Source organism: Pavona decussata, unplaced genomic scaffold, assembly GCF_977016875.1.
Source record: "Pavona decussata unplaced genomic scaffold, jaPavDecu1.1 SCAFFOLD_127, whole genome shotgun sequence".
Lineage (NCBI taxonomy): Eukaryota > Metazoa > Cnidaria > Anthozoa > Scleractinia > Agariciidae > Pavona > Pavona decussata.
The window spans coordinates 916535-924657 of record NW_028145541.1 but is presented as its reverse complement, the minus strand read 5'-3'; the positions used below and the strand labels follow the sequence as shown (position 1 = coordinate 924657).

Below are 8123 nucleotides of genomic sequence, written 5' to 3'. Positions count from 1 at the left end.
TTCTATCACGAATGCCGTTCTCTGATTGGCTACGCTACTCGCTATCTATTCTGTGATAGATAGTGAGTAGCGGTTTTCAACAAAATGGCGGCCGCTTCCTCGCGTTTTCGAAGTGTCTGCGATGAGGATATAATTAATTTACTTGTTTAGTTTTGAACGACTAGTAGATTTATACTAAAACAATTAGATTATTCGCTCTCGATTTCTATGCATGATAGCTGATTCGGGCTGCGCCCTCATCAGCTATCACGCGATAGAAATCTCGAGCTCATAATCTAATTGTTAAATAGAATGTCGTCCTCACAAAAAGTGGGGGGGGTTAAGCCCCCCAGCCCCCCCCCCCCCTTCCCACCCCCGGCTTCGCCGTCCCTGGGCCCAATCCTGAGGTGGATCCTGTGACCTTGGTTTCCCTTACTCTGAGGGGAAGATCAAGCCACGGTTTGGTCTCTTCTCGAGATACCGGATAGCGAACACCGACAATTCTAATGAAAAACTAAATTTCTTCTCTGGAAAGATTAATGATGAGAAATTCTACGGAAAACTTGGGCAAATGGCGAGTGCGTGCCTCCACGACATTTAGCAGTCACGTGATCGAGGGTCTCGTGTATAAAAGCAAATAAACTGAAGGGGGAGTTCTGATGACATTGAAATATCAGAATGAAGAAAACTTTTGCCCTTAGGTCTAATTTTATGTCTTCACGCTCCTCTTGAACTAATCAGTAGCAGCAAACTCCATATATAACAGTGAACTGAACTATCTTGCTCATCACGATAAGTTAATAATAAGTTAATATCAGTAACGTATCATTAGAAGTCATGTATGTATTCAGTTCAGCTGTGAACATATAAGTCCACAAAAAAAATCGTTTCATGAGGATCGGAATCGTCCATAAGCTAGTTTCTTTAGCTAAATGCCCTTCTTAAGTCCTAAGTTACGATGATTAAAATAGAAAAGCCAAAAAGGTTTGTGCGCAATCAAGGTGGATGAAATCTGTACGCGTTTTCAGCGTACGTAGATTTTCCAGAAATCTCCCAAGGATACGATGGCATTACTTCCCACGTCATCGCAGAGCCAATAGCTTCCATCAATAACCCAGTAATACTTGTGGGCCACAAATGCTGCGTGGTCGTACATTCTCAATTGGCCCTTTTTATTATAGTGACCCCACTTTCCGACATAGTGCAAACCGTCATTTCCCCACCGACCATATTCTACAGACAACATCGAGTTATCGTCGACCATTCTCTGAAACGATCCACACGAGGCTGGCAACACATCCGTTTGGCCGCTGAAATACTGGACTACAGCTTCACCAGTGCTGTTGAGGACCGTGATCACGTGAAAGGTACGCCCCGGCTTTTGTTTACTGCAGTGGAACCTCAGTTGAGTAAAAGGCAAGTTTGCTCTCAGCTGGTTCATAGCGCTTTTAGTGATACCCATTCGGTTGTTGTGATAGTTGCTGATCCCGCGGTAAGTCTGCTCAGCGGTCCAGCCAGAAGGAGGAGTGTAAGCGTCGACTGCGTCCATTGACAACAACAACAAGCCAGCCTCCTAAAACGACAACGAAAAAAGCCAGTTTATTTATACACCGTTAGATTTACAGCTAGAAGCTAAACAAACAGAACAGAAACTCCTTACAAATGTCACACTGACGTTAACAATTTGGTTATTAACATAGCATGGCTCAAGATTTGAAGTAGGGACTACCTTGAAACAAATCCAACTAATGGTCAGAGAAGGAAATCGAACCTGGTGCCTTCAGATTACGAGACCCGCCCTAGGCAACCGTATCTGAAGGGATCTGATAACCTGTGGGAAATATTAGAAAAGTAATCTTGGAGAATTTTAGTGTTTTGCATCATCTCAAAGGAGAAATTACAACATGTTTGTGGAGGAATACTCAGTATGAGTCAGTTTTCAGTATAAAATAATTGCTATAGTCTTTGTTTCGATTTTGTGTCTTTTTCTTGGAAAACGTTATCATAGAAACAAACAATAGACCTCTTTCATAAATGGAGGGCTTAATTGTTATTCTTTTGTATGCATTTAAATTAGCCTTCCTGGCCTCGCTAGCATGTGTAAAAACAAAAGTATTTTCACTCAAAAGCGAGGTCAAGAAGGCGTATTTGCATGCACATAAAAGAATACTAATTATGCCCACCATTATGAAAGAGGTCTATACTGTTATATTTCATTACCTCCGTCAGTTGTCATATCACAGTAGACTTTTAGTGGCTTTCCGTTTTTCTCAGGGTCGATCCAGTACTCCCCGTTTCCAATGGAGTCTCCAGAGTCCCGGATGTGTTTGCAGGAATTTCCAGGCTTTGAATGAAAATAACCAAGTTTCTCTAGGAAGTAGCAGAAAAACACAAACTACTTCAAGGAAGTCACATTCTGAAGGCATTTTTAGGTTTTACCTGTCTTTGAATTATAATTAAGGTTAAAAGAGAAATTTTACACAATGGTGTAATGTTACTAAAATAGAATTTCAGATGTATCTAGAACATTATACAATACAAGAAGCGTCTCATGGCTCAATGAGTGAGTTAGTTAAACGTTTCTTAAAACGTTAACAAGAACAGAGTGAAGGAGAGTGAGAAGTGGGTGCAGAGTGTTATTTACACTTACTTTTTTGACAACTGATTCCCTTATATCCCAGGTTACAGATGCAGGGACTTTCTACTGTGCTCCAACCGTTTTGACAAATATATTTCGAGCTGACAATCTGAATGGAATAAAGAAAACAAATAGAATTAGTCAACTTCAAACCATCCAGCGGCCCAATTTGCCTTCGTCTTAAAAGCTGCTCAAGAACCTCAGTTGCACTGTTGTGTATTTTAACTGAAAATCCCCTGTAGAGGGTGTTCAATAAAGAAACGTTGTGTGACATTGTATGGTATTGTATAGCGTCTGGATGACGAACTTTCGACGCCTCGCCCTTGCAGGCCACTGCCATTGACATCCAGAGCTCTCTACCAACAGAATCATCCTATGAGAACCCACTCATGGTAAGACGGACTCGGGACGGCCATCTAAGGCTATGGTGAAGACAGTAATGGAGAACAGAGTCTACTAGTGAACTTAATCCACAATAACGGAAGAGAGCTGTTTGGGGTGTCCGCCACAGGGCCTGCGATTGCCTTAGGCAGGCGAAAAATAATTTAATATATACAGATAGGCAAATAGATAGACAGACAAATTATGTATTGTATTGTATTGTACTGTACTGTACTGTACTGTACTGTACTGTACTGTACTGTACTGTACTGTACTGTACTGTACTGTACTGTACTGTACTGTAACTGTAACTGTAACTGTGCCGTACCGTACTGTACTGTACTGGACTGTACTGTACTGTACTGTACTGTATGGAACTGTGTTGTATCGTATTGTATTGCATTGCATTGTATTGTAACGAATTACACCTGGCGACAAAAACAAATAAAGAATAATCCTGGATCTGAAGCCCTAGGATACACAAAGCGCTTGTTTGAATCCCCCTGGCATTTTATTTCCTGGGTGGACCGTGTTGGTTAGAGGCAATATGGAGCAAAGGTATCTACCAAGCATACAATGTAATCGAAAGGGCAACAGACTGGAACCACCAACGTCCTCAGACAGTTTGTAAAGTACAACAAAATAAATTACAGTGCGACTACTGTTCCCGGGTCACTTAAACAAAACTGACCGATCAGATTACAGGACAAGAACAATGAATTTCAACCAAAGCCGATTGAACCAATCACGAGTGGTAGGAAAACAACAATTGAAACCCCGTAGCATATTCTTTTCACCTGTATTAAAAGTCGAAACTAAAAGCTGGGGGCTAACTAGAAAACTTTCCAGTTAACTTAGTCCTCAGGCTCTAATAATACATTGCAATTAAAATGTTAATTTTTTCTTCTATTTAAACAGTACTATTTGCAAAATTGTCATTAGCTTCAGAAAGCAAAATAAATGATGATGATGGTAATAGTAGTCGCACTATAAAGTTGCAATTGCATGAACACACATGTTCTTGCTTTCTGTTTTTCATTCATTCATGTCCTTGCTCTTTGTTTTAGACGTTCTCGTCTTCTTTTATTTCCTCATCCCCTCAGTAACCGACAGCAATCGTCTGATCATACGTACCTGTATCAGCTCAAAGTAAATCCATCGTTTGTTTTCCTTATAGTTTTCCGGTTTGGACTTTCTTGTTTGTCCACTCAAGTGACACGCTTGCGTTTTTTGACCATTAGTGGTCAGGCAGTTGTATGACTTGCAACTGTCATTTCTCAAACATTGTAATCCGCATTCTATTTCACTTTCCGCACAATAACCAATCACATGACCCAACAGAGAGTATCCTGGAAATGATCAAACAAATAGAAAATAATGAATAAAAATTAATGATTGAACTGAGATCAAAACATTGCTTATTTGAGCGGTAGCCCGAGGTACCTATTGAAGAAAAAAAAACCTATACAAAACTAAACGACACGTCTGCAGAACGCCTGAATATTCGAAACTGTATTCTGAACATAACTTTTCTTTCTTTTTTCGAGTATTCCTGTGTTACTTGTAGGTATTATTTATTCATCAAGCTAATAACATAACATCTCATTTCTTTCTCATTTACCACTTATCGACATTCAGATGCTAGGAGTAAGCAGGATGTTTGTCACATTAACCTAGTTTAAAGGTCTACCTAGCATGTTCAATTTCCTTTTCCCAGACCAATAAATCTAACTTACCTTTTTTCTATAAAGGCAGTGCAGAAAGCGTGTGTATAATTTTGCCTTTTGAATTGAAATCGTCCGTGATCACTTGCACAGCTCCTTATTTTTATTTCTGTTGACATACTCACCTTCATGTCTCTCAACGAAGGTTGACATCGACTCTAAGTTTGAAGCAAGCGAGCCAGCTGCCTTGTACAACATTCTATTGTGAAGTAGCAGCAGCACCACTAACAGTAGACTCACACCGTTTGACATCATGCTGTTTTCACGAAAGAAGAAATATCTTTTCAACAACGATCTGTCCTTTTGCAAGACGTAGCGAACACTAGGAAAGAGTTTTACTGTCGATCGAATTTAGGGTGTGAGCAATTATTATATGCACTAAGTCATGAAAGAAATTGATTATTTATGAATATGAATATGAATATGGCCAAAGTTTAATTTGGTGCTAGAGAGACCAAATAACCCGTGGCAGACGGCCTGAGCCGTACATAGCGGGGGGCAGAGGGGGCAGCTGCAGCTGCAGCTGTGAGTTTAAGTTAGCTGAGCTTTTTCTTGTAGCTATATTGCTCCGAAATCACAAGAAAATCGACTAATTGACTGAAAAAATTTTCCTTTAGTGTGAATTCCAAATAACTATTTTGGAAAATCTTTCGAGGCAAAAGCCAGTACGAGTTTTCTTATGAAAATAATGATTTTGTCATTTGGGCTTCCCGCGGTTCAGAATTTGGCGTGTAAATAAAGACTGTTAAGCCTACGCGACTCCCTGGCGCGTGTTTTAGAACTTTATAAATCTACAGCTTAATCTAGCTCTCGCGAGTATGTTTTTTCAGAGCTAAATTGGTTTTTAAGGCTCTGCGCTTCTCCCGAGTATTTGTAGCGGGTTTGGAGGATTTGATAGAGCTTTGGACTTAACCATCGTGTGTTCAACATCACAGGTCATTTGTGCCTGATGAGTTTTCATTTTCCTATTTTGAATGAAAACACAACAAATTAAGAAGCATGCATTTCCACTTTTTCAGACCTTATTTGGATATTTCTGTCAGTAAACAGGTATCACGTGTCAAGTTAGAGAAACTTGTGTATGGCCTGTCGAGCTTTTGTCGCCTGTTCACAGGCTAACGAAACAAAAGCCTCGTAATTAAAAGCAGCACCGCTGACAACATATGCACACCGTTAAACATTTAAGAATAGAGTGTGTGCACAGGGGCCATGTTGGAGGACTAAAACAATAGAAGATATTTGCATAAAAATAGAATATATTTCCCAAAGGAAAATCATTGTATTGTTTCGGTCCTCCAGCATGGCCGTCGTGCACAAACTCTATAGGCCTTATCACGGTTTTCGACGCCATTTTGACGAGTAGGCAAACAGGCTCGAAATAACTTACAGTGTTTGTATGGAAATCAGATGTCAACTGATTACTTTCATAAAACATCGCTTCTGAAAAATTCATGAATTGGAAACTTTTAGCACTAGGAAAAGGATTTTAGGGAAAAAAATTGGAGGGATGTAGCTGTGCCAGAAAGCGTCCAGTCGTGTTTTGAACTTTCCATACATTTGTCTGTAAAGAGAACCAGCCGTGAACAGCCACTAAAAATAGTTTGCGAGAAAAAAATACAGGGAAATGTATAGAAAGTTCAAAACACGACTAGACGCTTTCTGGCACAGCTACATCCCTCCAATTTTTTTCTTAAAATCCTTTTCCTAATCCAAAAGTTTCCAATTCATGAATTTTTCAGAAGCGATGTTTTATGAAAATTATTAGACATCGGATTTCCATACAAACACTGTTATTTCAAGCCTGTTTGCCTACTCTTCAAAATGGCGTCGAAAACCGTAATAAGGCCTATTGGTTCATGCTTAGCGTGCGTGTATCGTATTGAGTTTAATATGGATGCACGCGGGAAGTTTGGAGGGCACGAGAGAAGCGTAAGAGTTGCCGAGAGCAACTCTAGCTTCTTGAACACTCAACAAGCTAGAGTTGCTCTCGGCTACGCCCTGAGTAACTCTTACGCTTCTCTCGTGCCCTCCCTCCAAACTTCCCGCTTGCATCCATATTAAACTCGATATACGCATGCTAAACATGAACCAATTCTTAAATGTGGTCCAGTTTGCAGGGCCGGAAACAGTGATCAGGGAGAAATGCTTGTACAAAAGGGACAAAATATCAAGATTTATTTATTTACATCAAGTTTCATATGTCAATGTTAAGATTAGTATGCATATTCAGAGCGGAAAAACGTTCTGCGCAATTTTCCTGCGCATATCCGTTCGCGGGCGCTAGTGAACTGGAAACGCTTCCGTTGGCGTTGTTGAGCAGTGGCTTTTGTGGTAAAAATACAATTTATCACCTACGTTTTGACCAATTTCATCGAAAATGCTATAAAATTGTCCCGGGCATTTTACCAACACCGTGTAAGGACAAGAACGAAAACTGGACTTGGGGTACAGGTTCCGGTACATGACTATAAACACAGCAAAAGGACACTTCTAGTAACTATATGCTACCCGAGCTTCATCTCTATTTAATTCCCTATGTTCCTCATTATAAGACAATTCATACTTGTCCTCAGCACAACTGAAATTGAAATAAAATTCTATTTAAAAAATTGCAGCTGGTCAACCTCTGCTCACTGGATGCATTTATTCATTTATTTTTTCATTTCTAAAACAAAATTGCGCGACGAGTGAATGATGGCAAGAGTGCGACCACGGGAGGCTTTGTGAAACAAATTCAAAATCTCCGCGGCTAAGCACAGTGACAAAAGGGATTATTTAGGAAGTTTCCGTAAGTAAAGATATTTTTCCTGCCTTCAGTTGAGCTGTGCAGATAAATATTGTTACACAACAGTTGTGTAATTGACCTGAGCCTACTAGATGGATGCACACACACCCGTGTCAAAAACAAACTTTTTGATTGTGTTTATCATGGACCGCAAGACCGCAAGTAGCGAAAGTTAATTGAGGCGGGCAGTGAAAGACAAAAAGAAATATACAATATATTGAAGAGACATAAACTAAACTAAAAGAAATAAAGCAGTACAATATATTAAGAGATCGAAAGTAACGCATCGCATAAAATTGCTCCCTCGACACCAATAATTAGATCCTTGCGAAAAAAATTAAAAATCCACTCTGGCAAACAATTATATACTTTGGCAAACTGGGTAATTAACGATTAACTATTTTTCTACCCAGGGTTGAGCTCTCGACCTTAAATATTCAGGGGTTTGCTTATATAGTCGCTTTTTGTAAAAAGGTCCATGACAATAACAGACCCGTAGAGGCGATTTGTTTACACGCCGCGGGAACAATGAAGGTTTGAAAATCTTTCTGAAAGTCTAAGAAGCCCTAAGAAAATCGAACCACAGCAAGGTTACATCTGCAGCTATCTTCTTGTG

General features: G+C 39.8%; 1 pseudogene across 1 annotated transcript; it reads right to left on the bottom strand.

The window, feature by feature from the left end:
• Nucleotides 1-368: 368 nt before the first annotated feature.
• On the bottom strand, nucleotides 369-5747 carry LOC146469080 (uncharacterized; annotated as a pseudogene). The gene is made up of 5 exons (XR_014867290.1): nucleotides 4848-5747; nucleotides 4133-4347; nucleotides 2630-2726; nucleotides 2200-2349; nucleotides 369-1552 (listed from the first exon to the last, which is right to left on the bottom strand). The product of XR_014867290.1 is annotated as an uncharacterized LOC146469080 (transcript).
• Between the last annotated feature and the right edge of the window lie 2376 nt (nucleotides 5748-8123).